The 16,324-nt window shown below is 35.7% G+C and overlaps 1 protein-coding gene across 3 annotated transcripts in view; it reads left to right on the plus strand.

The window, feature by feature from the left end:
• The first annotated feature begins 5,341 nt into the window (after nucleotides 1–5,341).
• The window catches only part of clocka (clock circadian regulator a), a 91,748-nt gene continuing 80,765 nt past the window's right edge, over nucleotides 5,342–16,324 (plus strand). For all 3 annotated transcript variants that reach the window (XM_048206665.1, XM_048206666.1, XM_048206667.1), the window contains exon 1: nucleotides 5,342–5,485. The gene's annotated coding sequence lies outside the window, so the exon portion shown is untranslated. The remainder of the gene's footprint in view (nucleotides 5,486–16,324) is intronic.

The following is a 16,324-nucleotide window of genomic DNA, read 5'->3' on the forward strand; positions in this document are numbered from 1 at the left end:
CAGCGCAGCCAACTTCACTTACGAATTGTTTTTCCATTTGTTCGTGAATCAGGAAATTACTGCTTCTCGGCTAACTCAGAAGTCCTGTGAGAAATAGCCTAATCCCCATCCCATCCGAATATGTCTGAGATTCATTTTCGTAACTGATTCCTCGCCTGCTCCACTTTCATCATGGATAAAGGTCTATTTGTGATTGTCAACTTTCTTTGTAGCCATTTGTTATGTGTAGTGTATTTTTGCAGAACTGAGAAATGACTGCTTAGGGATATAGTCTTGCATCAGAAGACCAATACACAGCTATAGTACTGTATATACTGTAATGAAATTTGGCCAAATGTGCAGAGGACGCTGAATTTACTTTTACTGCAATTGACAGTATACTGTATTGTGGTGCATACCAAGTGCATACTTATTTTTCTCATGCAAAATTAATTGCTGTATTTTACTGTATCTGCATCTGTAAATTTTGTATAGTGCAGTAGCTGCAAAATAATTCCTGAATTACAGTAAGATAAGATTTTTGTTACAGTGTTATATGATCTCTCTAGTGTTCACTGGGCAGTGCAGTAGTCTGTGTATTTGTTACGTTTTGTGTGTCATCTGATGCCAAAGTTTGATTTTGTCAGACAAGAATATGTTTTTGACTAGAACATTTTATTTTGACCTGGAAGTTTGAGGCTTGTATAGTTTTGAGATTATGTTTATAGTTGTGAGAAAATGTTGAATTGTTTCATGAATTGTGCATTAGCAATTAAGAAAAACAATAACTAGACTGAAAGGTTTGAAAAACAAATTTATGCTGGCTTGTCATAAAGCCTTAAAGTCTTGTTTAAAAAACGTAAAAACTTTGGTCAGTTAGGACAGAATATAGATGTTCTGGGTGATTGCTAAAGTGTTGCTAGGTGGTTGCTAGGAGATTCTGGGTGGTTGCTAGGCTCTTGCTATGCAGTTGCTAGGGTGTTGCTAGAGTATGTGGTTGATGGGGTGTTCTGGGTGAACACACACAGACGTTCCCACCTCTGTTAAGAAAAGAAACTCAAAAATTGTTTGCAAAAAACAAGTTTTGTTGCTCTTTAACTTGCTCTAAAACATGTGATTTATATCATCGAAGTAGCCTGTGTAATATTAATAAAACTGCTCATCTTCTTTAGTGATACAAGCTCAGACTCATTTAGAATCTGTTGATGTTTTTCATATAGTGTCTTTACTTGGTGCCATGATGGATATTGAAATCTTGTTATTTATTTTTTAATTTTAAACAGTATATAGATGACTACTTTGTGGTAATGCAATATTTATATCTCCAAAAACTATGCATGGGCACTTGCTTGGGTGTCGCCACCCCTTTGCCACCCTATAAATAATTTTCTAGATCTGCCCCTGCATAGTATTTCTTTTCCTACTATGGAAGTCAATGGTGCCCCAAAGTCACCTGGTTGCAAACTTTCATCAAAATATCTTCCTTTGTTCAAAGCAGAACAAAGAAATTTATACAGGTTTGGAACAACCTGAGGGTGAGTAAATGACGACAGAATTTTCACTTTTAGGTGAACTATCCCTTTAAGCCTTGTCTGTGAAACCAGGGCTTAATGTATTTTACTTAAGTGAATTTTTTCCAAGCAAATAAAAACATCATAAAAAAGGTAAAAGAGAATTTCTGAGTGAGAGTTCAACTATTCAATCTGAATTCTATAGATTCAGGTGCCCATTGTTTGCAGAAGCAGCACACCAGGACGATGCTTATTAGAACAAACGACCTCGCTCTCCCCTGGATAGTGTGCTAATGTAAAGTTTGTAGCGAGAGTTTGTTTATTTGTTTGTTTGTTTGCGAGAGTAAATTTATACCGCAAAAATCAAGGCAACGTCACTATAGATTCAAAATCATGAATTTGAATGATAACTGCACCACCGTGTGGTTATTTTCACTGCATTATCATCGTGCCACTTTGTCTGAAGCTTTGCGCCACTGGGTGTCGCGAGATCTCCACTTATAATAGAAACAGTACGTGGCTAAATGAGTCTGATCGTTTTTTTATTATATTATATTATATTATATTATATTATATTATATTATATTATATTATATTTTCCGTCATGAAAAGTAGTGGGCTAAGCGAGTAGTCTGTCATTAGGCCTACTATTTTAAAACAACAGTCTAGTTAGGCACCTACCACTGCTTTACATATGGTTAGCCTAGCCATTGAAATCAGGTGTTTTCAATCTTTTAGATGCCACGGACCCCCAAATATGATCATCACGTGAGGACCCCCATCCTAACATTTAAAAGGCATCTATCTTTTACAAACACCCTACTACAAAAATTAATATTATAAATCTAAAATTAGGCCTAGTTTAGATTTATAATACTACATAATTATTTTCTTCTATAGTAATGTTCTGTTAAATGTTATCTTAATATTTATTTATTTAAATACAGTTGTTGTCTAGACTTTTCCACGGACCCCATGTCACTCCCTTGGACTTCAGTTTGAAATCCCCTGGGCTAAATATGATTAGCAGGGGGGATAAAAACAGTCTGCAAAATGTGCAAATCACACGAATTAAGAATAAGCTAATCAATTTTTTTCTTTCACCATAAACAATAGAACTGTATGGTCTATGTCATGGGCGAGGCTAGCCCCTTTTTAGGGGTGCTTCAGCACCCCTAAAAAGGAGCTCAGCACCCCTAAAACTTCGAGTAAGAAATGTTATTCTAAAATTTTTGTTCGTCTTTTACAAGGTTAAATAATGTCCAAAACATACTCTGTAGATTGTGGTTTAAAATGCATGTGTTAAGGATGAAAATGAAAACATCCCCCTTAGCAAATTATGTCATCCTCTTCTCTTCTTCTACTTCTCCTCTGTACCTGCACCGCTCAGCACGACCGATTCCGATTCCGAAACCATATCGGTGAGTAGCCTACTGGAGTCAGTATAAAAAAAATATCCCCCCTGGGTGATGCTACTCCTCAAACCACCAACAGAGCATATAAAATACCAAAAATATAAATCTTTTTTTAAAACATCGCCAAGTAAAACGCTGCGTTTATATAGAACTGTCTCTTTACGACCACAACAAACGGGACACTTTTCAGACGCGCGTTCCGACCTCGCCTCAGTGCCAGGCGCAAGTCAAACGAGCGCGGAAAAGGTGCAGGTGACGACGAGGGAGCTTCAGTTGAACAACAGTGAACTGCAGTCAGATGAGATGTTGTCAGGCTATGTCGGTAAAACTCAGAAAAATGAACACGACTGTCCAATCAGCCGTTATACTGTGCCCGTGGCGCGCACTCAAGAATTGCATGCGCAAATGCGCCGGCGCGTGCTGCATAATTACTTTATTATAGCTTAAATAAAGCGCAAAAGAAACTACGAGCAATGACCGTCGTTGTTCTGTTGTAAGTTAAGTCATGAAATTACCAAACATGCGATTAAAGCTGCCTCAAAACTGTGCAGGCATGTATTTGTTGACATGGTTTTAAAGCTATTGTTATCCAATTTGTTGGCCTTAAAACGTCTTAAAATGCACATATGTACACCAGGGAAATCTAAATTTTCTCGGGGAGCATGCCCCCGAACCACCCTAGCATACTACATTTTCTGACCTCGGTAATTAAAACCCGGCTTATTCTATCTAATGAAATCTGAGGTAAACGTGCATTTCTCCAAATGTGCGCACTTTTGGACTAAAAGTTTTGTGTGTATGCACTGTGATAAAAAATAAATGGGACCAAACACGATTGAATTTGTGTCTCGTTATTCAATTAATAACTAGGCTACAAAAAAAATGAATGAATCAATGTTAAAATGATAAAGTTATTTTTCAATAGACATATTTTTTGTTTTTGTGTGAAAAGAGGGTGGGTGGTGGCAGTGGGGCTCATTGGGTGCTCAGCACCCCTAAAGCTCTGACCCTAGAATCGCCCCTGGTCTATGTTATGTTAGATTTAAACACAAACACCAGTTTCCACACGTCTGTGCGTGCTTTCTACCCCACTGATTTGTATGTCACTGAAACATTTACATGTTTTCACTAAGGAAATTAGTCTACTATGAACTTAATGCAAATCAAGTAAATGTTTTTTTAATAACCTAAAAATAACATATATAGGTCTAAATAAAAACTAAAAAATATATATTAAAAAATAACATAAAAATTGAGTTGGGTCTTGTTTAAAGCGCAGCATGTCGCGCACTCGCATCGTCTTTCTATTGGACAAGACAACTGTCATTCAATATGTCAGCACTAAAATTTTCGCGCGCTGTGGTACAGTCAAGATTGGTTGGCGTGCGTATTTGACCTAATTGGCATTCGGCCAAGAGAAAGAGCGACACATGTGGGCCAAAGATTAGGAACGTTTGTATAACATAAAATTCACACCGAAACACAACCTTTAAAAGATAGCAAGGTATTGTCTTTTTGAAGTTATTGAAACATTAAAACCGCTGCGGAAGCAGTGAAATGTAACACCTTCATACAGAAAGGCTAAAATCACTGTGTATGCACTTCATGAAAGACCAAGCAAGATGTAGGCTAAAATTATTTCAGATGATTAAGTACATATGTCAAGCAAGTTTCGTGACATTTTATAGTTAATTCCTCCAATAACTGTTTAATGTTTTTTTTTTTAAATATATATATTTATATTTATGCGTTTTCTTATGATTTCTTAACTTTAAAACTCATAGATTATTGGTATAAAAAACATTAGCAAGATTTTTGCTATAGCTGCTTTATGGTATTGTTTGATCTTGTCAAATGTTAAAATGTTGATGTTTAGATTTTCATTAAAGCTGTGTCAGGCTATTCTATAAAAAATGTTGCCAAAACCTGAAAGGCAGGTTTTCTCAGTTGTGCCTATTCTATTTTTTATTATTTTTTTTAATGATTCAAAAAAAATTTTTTAATGATTCAAAAATTTCTATAAAGTTGCAGTTTTATCCTTTCTTTTTCTTTTGCACTCTCCATCTTCTGTATATTGTATTATTTAATTACCTTGGCACTGATTAACCTTTCTGTTTATTGTTTATAATTTTTTTTTGTGTCCTGTATGTTCCCAGTTGTTCTTATTTTATTATTTATTTATTATTATACATTTAATGTATGCTATGTATTTTTTTAATTTCAATATAGTTTATAGTTTTTAGTATAGAGTTAAATGATTTCGGGCACTCTCCATTATTTATAGGATATATATATATAATTGAATAACCGTTCTGTTTCTTGTTTATGAATTGTATTCTTTACAATGACAAGCAAATAATAAAAAAAAAACTCTCATAGATGCTCGTATGCAATCTAGCAGCCAGGTCTTGCTGTGTGTTGCCAGATTGTGTGGGATTCTTCTATAGTCGTACTGCGCATGCGCATGGGAAGCCTAGGGTAGGCCCTGCTGTTTTTTCTAACTCTAGTTCAATCCTACACTGCCGTCTCAACCAAAACAAGGCGCAAGAAAATCCCCCTCCTGGACGGCAAATAACCGAGGTAAGAGAACAAGCGGGTTTTCAAGATAGCATTATTTTGAGAAAGAGCAGCGGAACTCCAGTGTCGCATTTGTGTCGGATTTGTTACAAGCGTACTTGCGGTGAAAATACGGTGGTGTGTTTTTTAATGCTTGCCTGAGAAGAATCCGAAGGCCCGGTGACCCACATTTGTTCTACCCTAGTGAGACAAGGGGAGTGTACGATGTTGCGCTGCCAAATGTTCGCAACCGATTTAAAGCCCGGACATCTCTTATGCATCGCATATTTTAGTCCCTGCAGACGCTATATCTTTGTGGCTTCACATTTTAAACTTTGTTACTATATTTATCAGTTATGCACGCATAACCCCTGTTTATACTGATGACGCGCGTTTGTCACACTGTAAAGTCGCGCTTCTTCAGGTCATATTTTAATCTGTACTTAAATGAGCAAATCAATGAAATAAATCACTCTGAGCGAGCGGTTGTGTGAATATCTGACTGTAATCGTGTGCTGTTTATTTAACTCTGCAACCGGACGCTTTCGCTGGGATTGCGACTCGGAGGATGGGAATTAAATCCAATTTAACCTGACCATTTTATCGCGGCTCTAGCAGAGCAACCTGTAGCGAGCTCGGCTCAATAGATAGATAGATAGATACACCGTCCTTTTACTAACCACAGCCTGGAGTAACCAGCCGCACACAGGATTAGTTCACATCTCGGAGATTTCGGTATTTTTTATTGCAGCTTCGCACATCGTTCGACTGTTTAATTATCATGAGACCGGGGGCGAAGCGACAAAAAAGAAGATAGGACCGGTAATTAAGTGCTTTTATTTAAACAGGTCGTGCACGTTTGTGTATGTTTCTGTTAGGGCTTTGAGTTTTACGAGAATAAAAGAGTCAAATCTAGGCTATATATCCACTGACAGCGACTAAGAGGTGTTTCGGCTTCTCTGTGAAGGTGAATTAGGGTTATTCGGCGTTGAAGATGTAGGCTATATCTCTTATGGACTGTACTTGAACTGATTACCCGCGTTTCATTTTATATTTGGTGTATCACATGTGTTTAAGCGAATATGATTGTTGGTATAGCCTAATTGTTGTAACACAAAAACGCCTTGCTGTGTCCTATAACGGCGCATGCCTAAATGCCTAAAATGTTGTCTTGGTTGACAGCTGTCTAAATTTTGTCTTTTTCACATATTTCCGCACACAACTACCACTAATGAACTGATTAATGATTTTTAAATTGAATTAGGCGTTTTCCACTTCCTCAGTTGTAATGTCCATACACGTTGATTGTGACGTCGGGGAAGTCTTAGGCTAGTTCTGGAATATTAATTAGGTTATGCACCTAATGCAAATATGTATTTACACAGTTGTAACGCTAAATAAAAAAATGATGTCCGTAGCAGAATATTTGCTCATTGCAATTAAAATTAGATATTACATTACGCATAACCCCTGTTTATACACTCAGAAAAATGCTGGGTTAAAATCAACCCAAGTTGGGTTGAAAATGGACAAACCCATGCAGAGATTGGGTTAAATGTTTGGCCAACCTGCTGGGTAGTTTTATTTAACTCCCACTATTGTTTAAAAATAAATTACTGTGTTGCTTGCTTAAAATTAACATTTATTAATAGGTCTATGTTTAATAAATGAACATTTATTAATAAGTTTAATGATTAATAATTAAACAAATATGCATTTCTTAATTTTGTTGCAGTTTTTCCGATGTAAAATAATTCTTCATCTCATCACTGAGTATTTTAGAATTTTTTTTTTTTTTTTTTTTTGCTGAATAATTTGATTACTTCATTCCCATATTTCCCACTGTTGGTTCTGGAATTTTGTAGATCAGTGGATACATCCATGGCGCAGCATTTAAAGACAAAATATTGACCACTGGCAACATTTTCACTTTGAGTTCAAAGAGGTTTGGTGTTCTAATATTTCCTAATATAATAAAACAAATAAATATATGAAGAGTTTCGAAGATATGAAGAGATAACTCCGTTTTTAACATTTTTGTCAAAACATGTTTATTATTATGTTATCATGTTATTATTTTGTTTTATGGTGCTACTATGGAGCTGTATTTTTAAGTTATGAAGGTTTAAATCAAAACAAACCAACTGCAGTTGAATTGATATTAATTGGAATGCACAACCAAAAAACAAGATTTTTTGAAAAATTAAAAAAACGGAGTTATCTCGTTTTGCAACGAACCTCTTCATATACTAATAAATATATGCTTCCAAAAGTGCCTGTGTATAGCAGTGCTTCTATGTCAGGATTTTAATTTAGGAGATTTGTCCCACCTGCCACCGTTAATTGCACCTTTGTTTTTAGGTTAGCTCTGAATAAGGTGTGTTAGTTTATCACCCAGCATTTCTTATCTAAAAAGCTTGTGTGTACACGTGAGTTACGAATAACAGTCTGTAAATAAGCGCGATGGCCACATGATCCCAATAAAAGGAATCCTAGAAAACAGGTTGTTTTTCACCTTCACAATGTTGATCAATACCAGTCCTTCACTTTAAGATTGAGGTGGAGAATGTTTTTTGGTAAAAGCAGTAATAAAATGATTCCCCTTAATAAAATGCACCTTAATAACCATTGATTTCACAAAAAAAGCATACTACATTTTTTACTGTAATGGGAAATTAATATCAGTTCTTCTTTGGACAGTGTAAGAAATGCATTTTTTATGCTAGTGGTTAATACCAAGCTACTTATTCTATTTGCCTAACTATTGTTTTGTGTGAAACTATGGGATGCTTTTGTAAGTGATGACTTCTTCCTGTGATTTATTTTCTGTGACTGTGGTTTATTTGTATATTCCCATTGTAAGAACCTTTATGTATTTCAAACAAGTTCAGTTAGTAATTGAACTGCTCATCAAGTTGGTGTCTATGAGGGCATTCAGGGACAAGTCACCTGCATTGTCACCCCAGCAAAGTCATGCCCATCTGACTTAACAGGTTTGGCTGATATTGCTTTTGACAGCATGTGGAAATATCACAACCTTGCACCCTACTGTATCACATCTGCAAGTGTGTCGCTTTGGCTGAATTGCTAGTTTACAAGACTGAACCGATCTCTGGGTTTGTTTTATGTACTAAAGGTATGCCACTCAAAGTGTAAGGTCAAGAATATTAATAAGAAATAAATGAGGTGTGTGTTTTTATGTTTAGTATATAAACTGTAATTTAGGAAGGAAAGGCCGTGTGGAGAGCAGATGAGTCAGTGCAGGTCACTGAGTGCATAATTCGTATAAAGACCTTTAAGTGGTTTGGTTTGCCACTGTGCCCTCTTGAAGTCTTGTATCATTTGACACTGTTTGCTGATGTTAGTCTAGAACTGTGGTTTTCAAGGATTCCGTGTGGTTTTTGAGTTGATTGGCTGACAAAAAAAGACATAAAAAGCACCAACATTGAGTTGATCAACTCATTACAATGACTTAAAGAGATGGTTTACCCCAAAAAATGATACACGCCCCTGTGTCGTTCCAAACCTGTATGAATTTCTTTCTTCTGTGAAACATGAGAAATTGCAGTTGTTGTTCTTTTTGTCCATATATGGGAGTCAGTAGTGACCAAAACTGTTTGGTGACCAACATTCTACAAGATATTGCCTTTATATTCCACAGAAGTCACACAGTTTTGGAACAAGTAAATAATATGATAGAATTTATTTTTTTTTGTGTGTGTGTGTGTAAGCTATTCCTTTAACCGATTGCGTTAACATTAATGTTGTTTTAAAGCGTTTGTCATCTCACTTCAATAAAAGAACTGAAAGTTATCCAGTTCTTAGCTATAGTGACTCAATAACAGTTGGCTCATTTGGGTTCATTAGCTAAAAGTAGCTGTCTAGTTCATTTAAATGAAATTCAGACAGAACAACAGACTGGCAAAATTATTTATTCATAACAGAAAGGATGAAGATTAAGAGAGATAATTAGTGTAATTTGTCTACTACTTAAAATTGTTATTCATAGACTTTGGGCATTAGGTGGTCTGCCAAATATGGCCTTCCAAAATTTGAGAGCTGGTCTAGAATGATAGAAATAAAATTTTAAATCATTCAGCATTCTTCTAATTTGGCTTAAATGAAAGTCAAAAATGTGTTTATTAAAGAAGGAAAATACATTAATAAGTGGAAGTTTTGATCAGAATCATTTGAGATGAATGTTTACTGTTACTCATTATGAAGAACTTATCAAAGAAACGAGACTTTGAAATCAAATCAGGTAGTCCTGTGCACAATGCTGATCAAAGTTTTCCTGTTACAATATTGTTTAATGCCCGCAAAATCATAGTTAATGTTTTGCTTTTGTGAGTAAGTCTTTATAATACTGGGAAAAGTGTTATGGACGATGAACTCTGTGGTTTGGGTTATGGAGCCTGGGCATAAAAGCAACCATTGTAGTATAGCAGGAGCAAACCAAACCCATCCATACGGAGAGGCCAGTGTGCCCTGGTAGGGCTCTTAAAGCCTTGTTGTTCTGGTCAGTTGGTCTTGAGGGCAGGGTCACGCTTTCTGACGTCCAAGGAGCATCACATTGGTTAAATGTTCACATGTAAAGAATAATCTACAAACTGTTGTCCAAATTGTCAAAAATAAATGTGAAATAATAGTGACAAACACTATTATGTGTTTAGTTTTTAATTTATATTGGGTAGTAAGGATTACTTTTACAAGCTGCAAAATCTGTCTAAAGTAATAAAGTTCAGGGTCAGTTATTTATTTATTTTTTTAAAGAAATAAACACCTTTATTTAGCAAAGATTCATGAAACTGATCAAAAGTGACAGTAAAGTAGGGCTGTCAAACGATTAATCGAGATTAATCGCATACAAAATAAAAGTTTGAGTTTGCATAATATATGTGTGAGTAATGTATGTAAATAATATGTATATATTTAAGATAAATATGTTATTTATATACAAAAAATGTATTTATATATAATATAAATTATATAAAAATATAAATAAATACATATACTTGTAAATATTTGTCAAATATATACATGGATGTGTTTGTATTTATATATACATACATAATAATTACACACAGTACACCCACATATATTAGGCAAACTCAAACTTTTATTTTGTATGCGATTAATCGCGATTAATCGTTTGACAGCCCTACAGTAAAGACATTTATAATGTTAAAAAAGATTTCCATTTCAAATAAATGCTGTACTTTCTATTCATCAAAGAATCCTGAAAATTTGTTTGATCACAATTTCCAGAAAAATATTAAGCACAACCGTTTCAACATTGATAATAATTAAGAAATATTTATTGAGCAGCAAATCAGCATATTTTCTGAAGGATCATGTGCTGAAAATTCAGCTTTGTCTTCACAGGAAAATCTAAAATAGTTATTTTAAATTGTAATAATGTTTCAGAGTACTGTATTTCTGATTAAGTAAATGCAGCCTTAACGTGTATAAGAGACTTCTTTCAAAAATCTTACCGACCCCAAACTTTTGAACAGTTGTTTATGTAGTGAGATGCTGTGGTTTGATTTCTCTTGTCCAAACATGAAACTTAAGTTCCTTAAAAATATAAACTTCGGGCCACCCAGCAATTGTCAAAGAGCACAACAACAGATCTTGATGAACCTATTTGATCTGCAAAAATACTTTGTTGTACTTGGAAGGCATTACAGAATACGCAGTCACTGACACAATGCCGTTCTGAAATTGTCAGCTCTATTCAAACACTCGATTCAGGCGTTTGATTAAAGTGCGTTTATGGAGCTGTTTACGTCTGGTCAGCACTGTGTTCAGTAATAAAATACAGGTAATGTAGCAGAAAATATTTTTTTACAGATTTGATTAACATTAGAATTCAAATTTCCTGATAATTTACTCACCCCCATGTCATCCAAGATGTTCATGTCTTTCTTTCTTCAGTTGAAAAGAAATTAAGGTTTTTGAGGAAAACGTTCTAGGATTTTTCTCCATATAGTGGACTTCACTGACAACGGTTTGAAGGTCCAAATTGCAGTTTCAGTGCAGCTTCAAAGGGCTCTACATGATCTCAGCCGAGGAATAAGGGTCTTGTCTAGTGAAACGATCAGTCATTTTCTAAAAAAAAAAATGTAAATACTTTTTAAAGGTGCCCTAGAATCAAAAATTTAATTTACTTCAGCATAGTTAAATCTCATTTGTTTAAAAGACCTCTGAAGAACAGGCGAATCTCAGCATAACACCGACTGTTACATAACAGTCGGGATCATTAATATGTATGACCCCAATATTTGCATATGCCAGCTCATGTTCAAGGCATTCAAGCCAGTATTAACGTCTGGAGCTGCACAGCTGAATCATCAGACTAGGTAAGCAAGCAAGGACAATAGCGAAAAATGGCAGATGGAGCAATAATAACTGACATGATCCATGATAACATGCTATTTTTTAGTGATATTTGTAAATTGTCTTTCTAAATGTTTTGTTAGCATGTTGCTAATGTACTGTTAAATGTGGTTAAATTTACCATCATTTATTACTGTATTCACGGAGACAAGTGGCGTCGCTATTTTCATTTTTAAACACTTGCAGTCTGTATAATGCATAAACACAACTTCATTCTTTATAAATCTCTCCAACAGTGTAGCATTAGCCGTTAGACACAGAGCATAGCCTCAAACTCATTCAGAATCAAATGTAAACATCCAAATAAATACCATACTTACGCGATTAGACGTTGCATGATGAATACTTTGTAAAGATCCATTTTGAGGGTTATATTAGCTGTGTGAACTGTGTTTATGCTGTTTAAGGCAAGCGCGAGCTCTGGGGGAGAGGAGCGTGAGGAATTAAAGGGGCAGCAGCCTGAATCGGCACATAGTTAATGATGCCCCAAAATAGGCAGTTAAAAAAATTAATTAAAAAAAATCTATGGGGTATTTTGAGCTGAAACTTCACAGACACATTCAGGGGACACTTAGACTTATATTACATCTTTTAAAAAGATGTTCTACGGCACCTTTAACTACAAATGATCTTCTTGCACTGCTCTGCGATCCACCACGCAATACGTAATCACGTTGGAAAGGTCACACATGACGTAGGCAATTTTAATTCTGAAGTGAACTAATCCTTTAACTAATGTTAACAAATTGAACCTTAGTGTTGTCAAAATGTCTGAAAATAGATGAATTAAATTAAGCAATGTGGTGCATCTTACTTCCTCAATTTGTGTAAATGGCTTTTAAAGTTAAAGAGGATCAGAGATATGGAGGCTGACAAGTGCCAAGGCAAAGCCTCAAACTGTACCACTTCCTGTTTGGTCGTGGCTGTTGAATGGGGCAACCAATAGCAATAATAACATTACATATCTCATGTTTTTTCTTCTCTTACCTTGAAGCTTTTTTTCTCTTTGTGCCTTCTGTTTATTTATAGACACATTTGTTTGTGTACTTTGGCCACTTGTTAACATTGTTAATTGTGTTATATTTATGCACATTATGATTGTGAGGTCTTTAACCGGCAGATCTCTAATGTTTGCTTTCCTTTTGAGAATGATTTTGGGTCAAGAGGCCATCTGAGCTCTTGTTCTCTAGCATGCCGCCATTTCATAAGACTCTCTGAGATTGTCTCTCCTGCCAACCAAATTACATTTAGTTCACCCCACATAGATACCAAACCCTCAAAGAAAAATTAACTTTCCATTTAGAGATCTTCAAATGTCTAGTGCCCATATCCGATCAACTTATGTCAGTCAGAGAGCGATGGAAATTATAGTTTCTGTTCAATTCAGCTTTTGTGTTTTGAGGACATGCGACAGTAACGGAGGCTTGTTTTCCGTAGTGCTTCCCATTCCCTGGCAGCTGATGCGTTTAATTTCCGATCTGTTCAGAAAAATAAAATTTCCAGTCATGGTAATATTATTGGGTGGTCCAAGGAAGGCTGGAATTCCCTGGCATTTTAGTTTTTCCACAGTTATTCTCATTGTCCTTTAAGGGATGAAACTGGAGTTGATATCTATTCAGTTTGGCAGTCTCAGTGGGATGCTAGGACCCGGTGCTGGGTGCCAGCCTTGTGTCCAGAGGGACATGTGACTGCATTGTGGGAGAGTGGGTTGGAGTGACGAGTCCTTTTGGATGCCCTGAGCTCTCAACATCCACCCACTCCACAGTCCACCCAAACCCGCATGTATGCATGCCTCCATCTGCTCGCTCTACACTCTCATGCTCTGTGTTTTGCATTGGACTCTGCTTCAAAAGACTGTGTTGTGTGTACGATCAGAAGCATGTTACGAATAAAGTCACCATGAAATCACAATTCTTATTTTTTTATGGAATATTGCAGTATTATAAATTATTAAGGGTGTGACGTGACAGTTAGCTCATAGTATTTAAGAAATCTTCAATGATGAAATACATGACTAGAAAAATAGTCTGCAGGTGCATTTGAAATGGTTTAACTAATCATCTTGTAATGAATGTCATTCCAGTTCTACTTTCTGAGTATGAATTATCATATGCAATAAAAGACATCAATGCTAAAGAACTGTAATAGGTTTCGCTCAAACTCAACTGACTGGCTTCTCTCCTGTATGATTTCATATCAGTCTCTTCAGACCTTAGAACTGTACATGATTTATGAGCTTCTACAACTTTTGACCTCCTAACTGTACTCCTTTCCACACATTGATCTTAGAAATAAAAACAGTAGAAATAAAATTAAAGGTGCCATCGAATGAAAAATTGAATTTACCTTGGCATAGTTGAATAGCAAGAGTTCAGTACATGGAAATGACATACAGTGAGTCTCAAACACCATTGTTTCCTCCTCCTTATGTAAATCTCATTTGTTTAAAAGACCTCCGAAGAACAGGCGAATCTCAACATAACACCGACTGTTACGTAACAGTCGGGGTGTACGCCCCCAATATTTGCATATGCCAGCCCATATTCAAAGCATTAGACAAGGGCAAAACGTCTGGATGAGCACAGCTGAATCATCAGACTAGGTAAGCAAGCAAGAACAATAGCGAAAAATGGCAGATGGAGCGATAATAACTGACATGATCCATGATATCATGATATTTTTTGTGATATTTGTAAATTGTCTTTCTAAATGTTTCATTAGCATGTTGCTAATGTACTGTTAAATGTGGTTAAAGTTACCATCGTTTCTTATTGAATTCACGGAGACAAGAGCCGTCGCTATTTTCATTTTTAAACACTTGCAGTCTGTATAATTCATAAACACAACTTCATTCTTTATAAATCTCTCCAACAGTGTGTAATGTTAGCTTTAGCCACGGAGCACAGCCTTAAACTCATTCAGAATCAAATGTAAACATCCAAATAAATACTATACTTACAGGAATCAATGTATGCATGACGAACACTTTATAAAGATCCATTTTGAGGGTTATATTAGCTGTGTGAACTTTGTGTTTGCTGTTTAAGGCAGTCGAGAGCTCGCGGGGGCAGGGAGCGGGAGATTTAAAGGGGCCGCGCGCTTAATCGGTGCATATGTAATTATAGGCAGTTAAAAAAAATTATAAAAAAAAAAAAAATCTATGGGGCATTTTGAGCTGAAACTTCACAGACACATTCAGGGACACCTTAGACTTATATTACATCTTTTGAAAAGGGGTTCTAAGGCACCTTTAATAAAATTTTTATTTTTATAAAAAGCAAAATGACAGTGGTGGCGTAACGTAAATATATCGGTGACATATTATATCCTTCTATCCTAATTTCACCTTCACACTCCAGCATGGCAATAGGCTATCTCGAGACTGCTTTTAACCTCGATGAGAAATCTCGGCACACGAGATCTCGTCACACCCCTATAAATGATTTATCTGTGCACATCATTATTTTTTTTAAAATTCATGTCCCCTCGTGATCTGTAATTAAAATACTTACATGTTTATCGGCGTGAGGGCAGGACAACCTGCCACTCACATGAGATTGCGACTATATCAAACTACAACGATCGAATTCCCAATGGAGAGAACCAAGTCCCGCCCTACATTTTTTTCTTGTGCGAGAAGCTGTTTTCATAATATATAGGTCACAATACGGAAATAGTCATTCTGAGTTTAAACTTCGTTTAAACTTTTTTTTTTTCCGAACTTTTGACTTCATTTGTTTTTTTTTTTATTCAGTTTTTTGCCACTTAGCAGCACATTAATTACAAATTTAGCTTTGAAAAAACAAATTAGAAGCCTCAAAAACAATGTTTACAATGATTTCTTCCTTGTTAATTTTATTTCCTGGTTACATTTGATTTATAGTCAGGTTAATGGCTCAATAAAGCAGTTTTATCTTTGTTATTCTAAATTTGATGCATGACTGCTTTTTTGCTTCCCTATAAGCAGTTGTTTGAATTATCAGTTGGCAAGGATCCATCACCTACAAAGCCCAAATGCTTGTAAATTAAAGATGGCATATTGCAGAGAAATATAGAGTCATGTGTTTTCATCAATTTGGGTCATTGTTGGTTTGCCAACTAGGGTTTGTTCTTTTACACTGACTTTCTGGAATATTGCAAGCATTTAGCATTCGTGCATATTGATGTTAGGAATTCAAGAGCTAGAAATGAATTGTGAACATTGAAGGAGTCACTTCCCTGTTGATGTGAATTGTAGTTGTTGTGTGAGCAGGAGTGAAACCACCTGGGTAGCGAGCAGTGTTGTTAGAAAAGTCTTTCATTTAAAATTCACTTAATACTAGATGCTTACATTTTCAGTCAAATCAAGTTTATTTGTAAGGCACTTTTCGAAATCTCAGTGTCCTTTAGTGAACAGCTTTAAACAAAATTTTTATTGATAGCTTCCCAGTAGTTGCTAAGCTATATCTAATGTGTTTGGAGAGG

This window comes from Megalobrama amblycephala, linkage group LG11 (assembly GCF_018812025.1).
Source record: "Megalobrama amblycephala isolate DHTTF-2021 linkage group LG11, ASM1881202v1, whole genome shotgun sequence".
NCBI classification, from domain to species: domain Eukaryota; kingdom Metazoa; phylum Chordata; class Actinopteri; order Cypriniformes; family Xenocyprididae; genus Megalobrama; species Megalobrama amblycephala.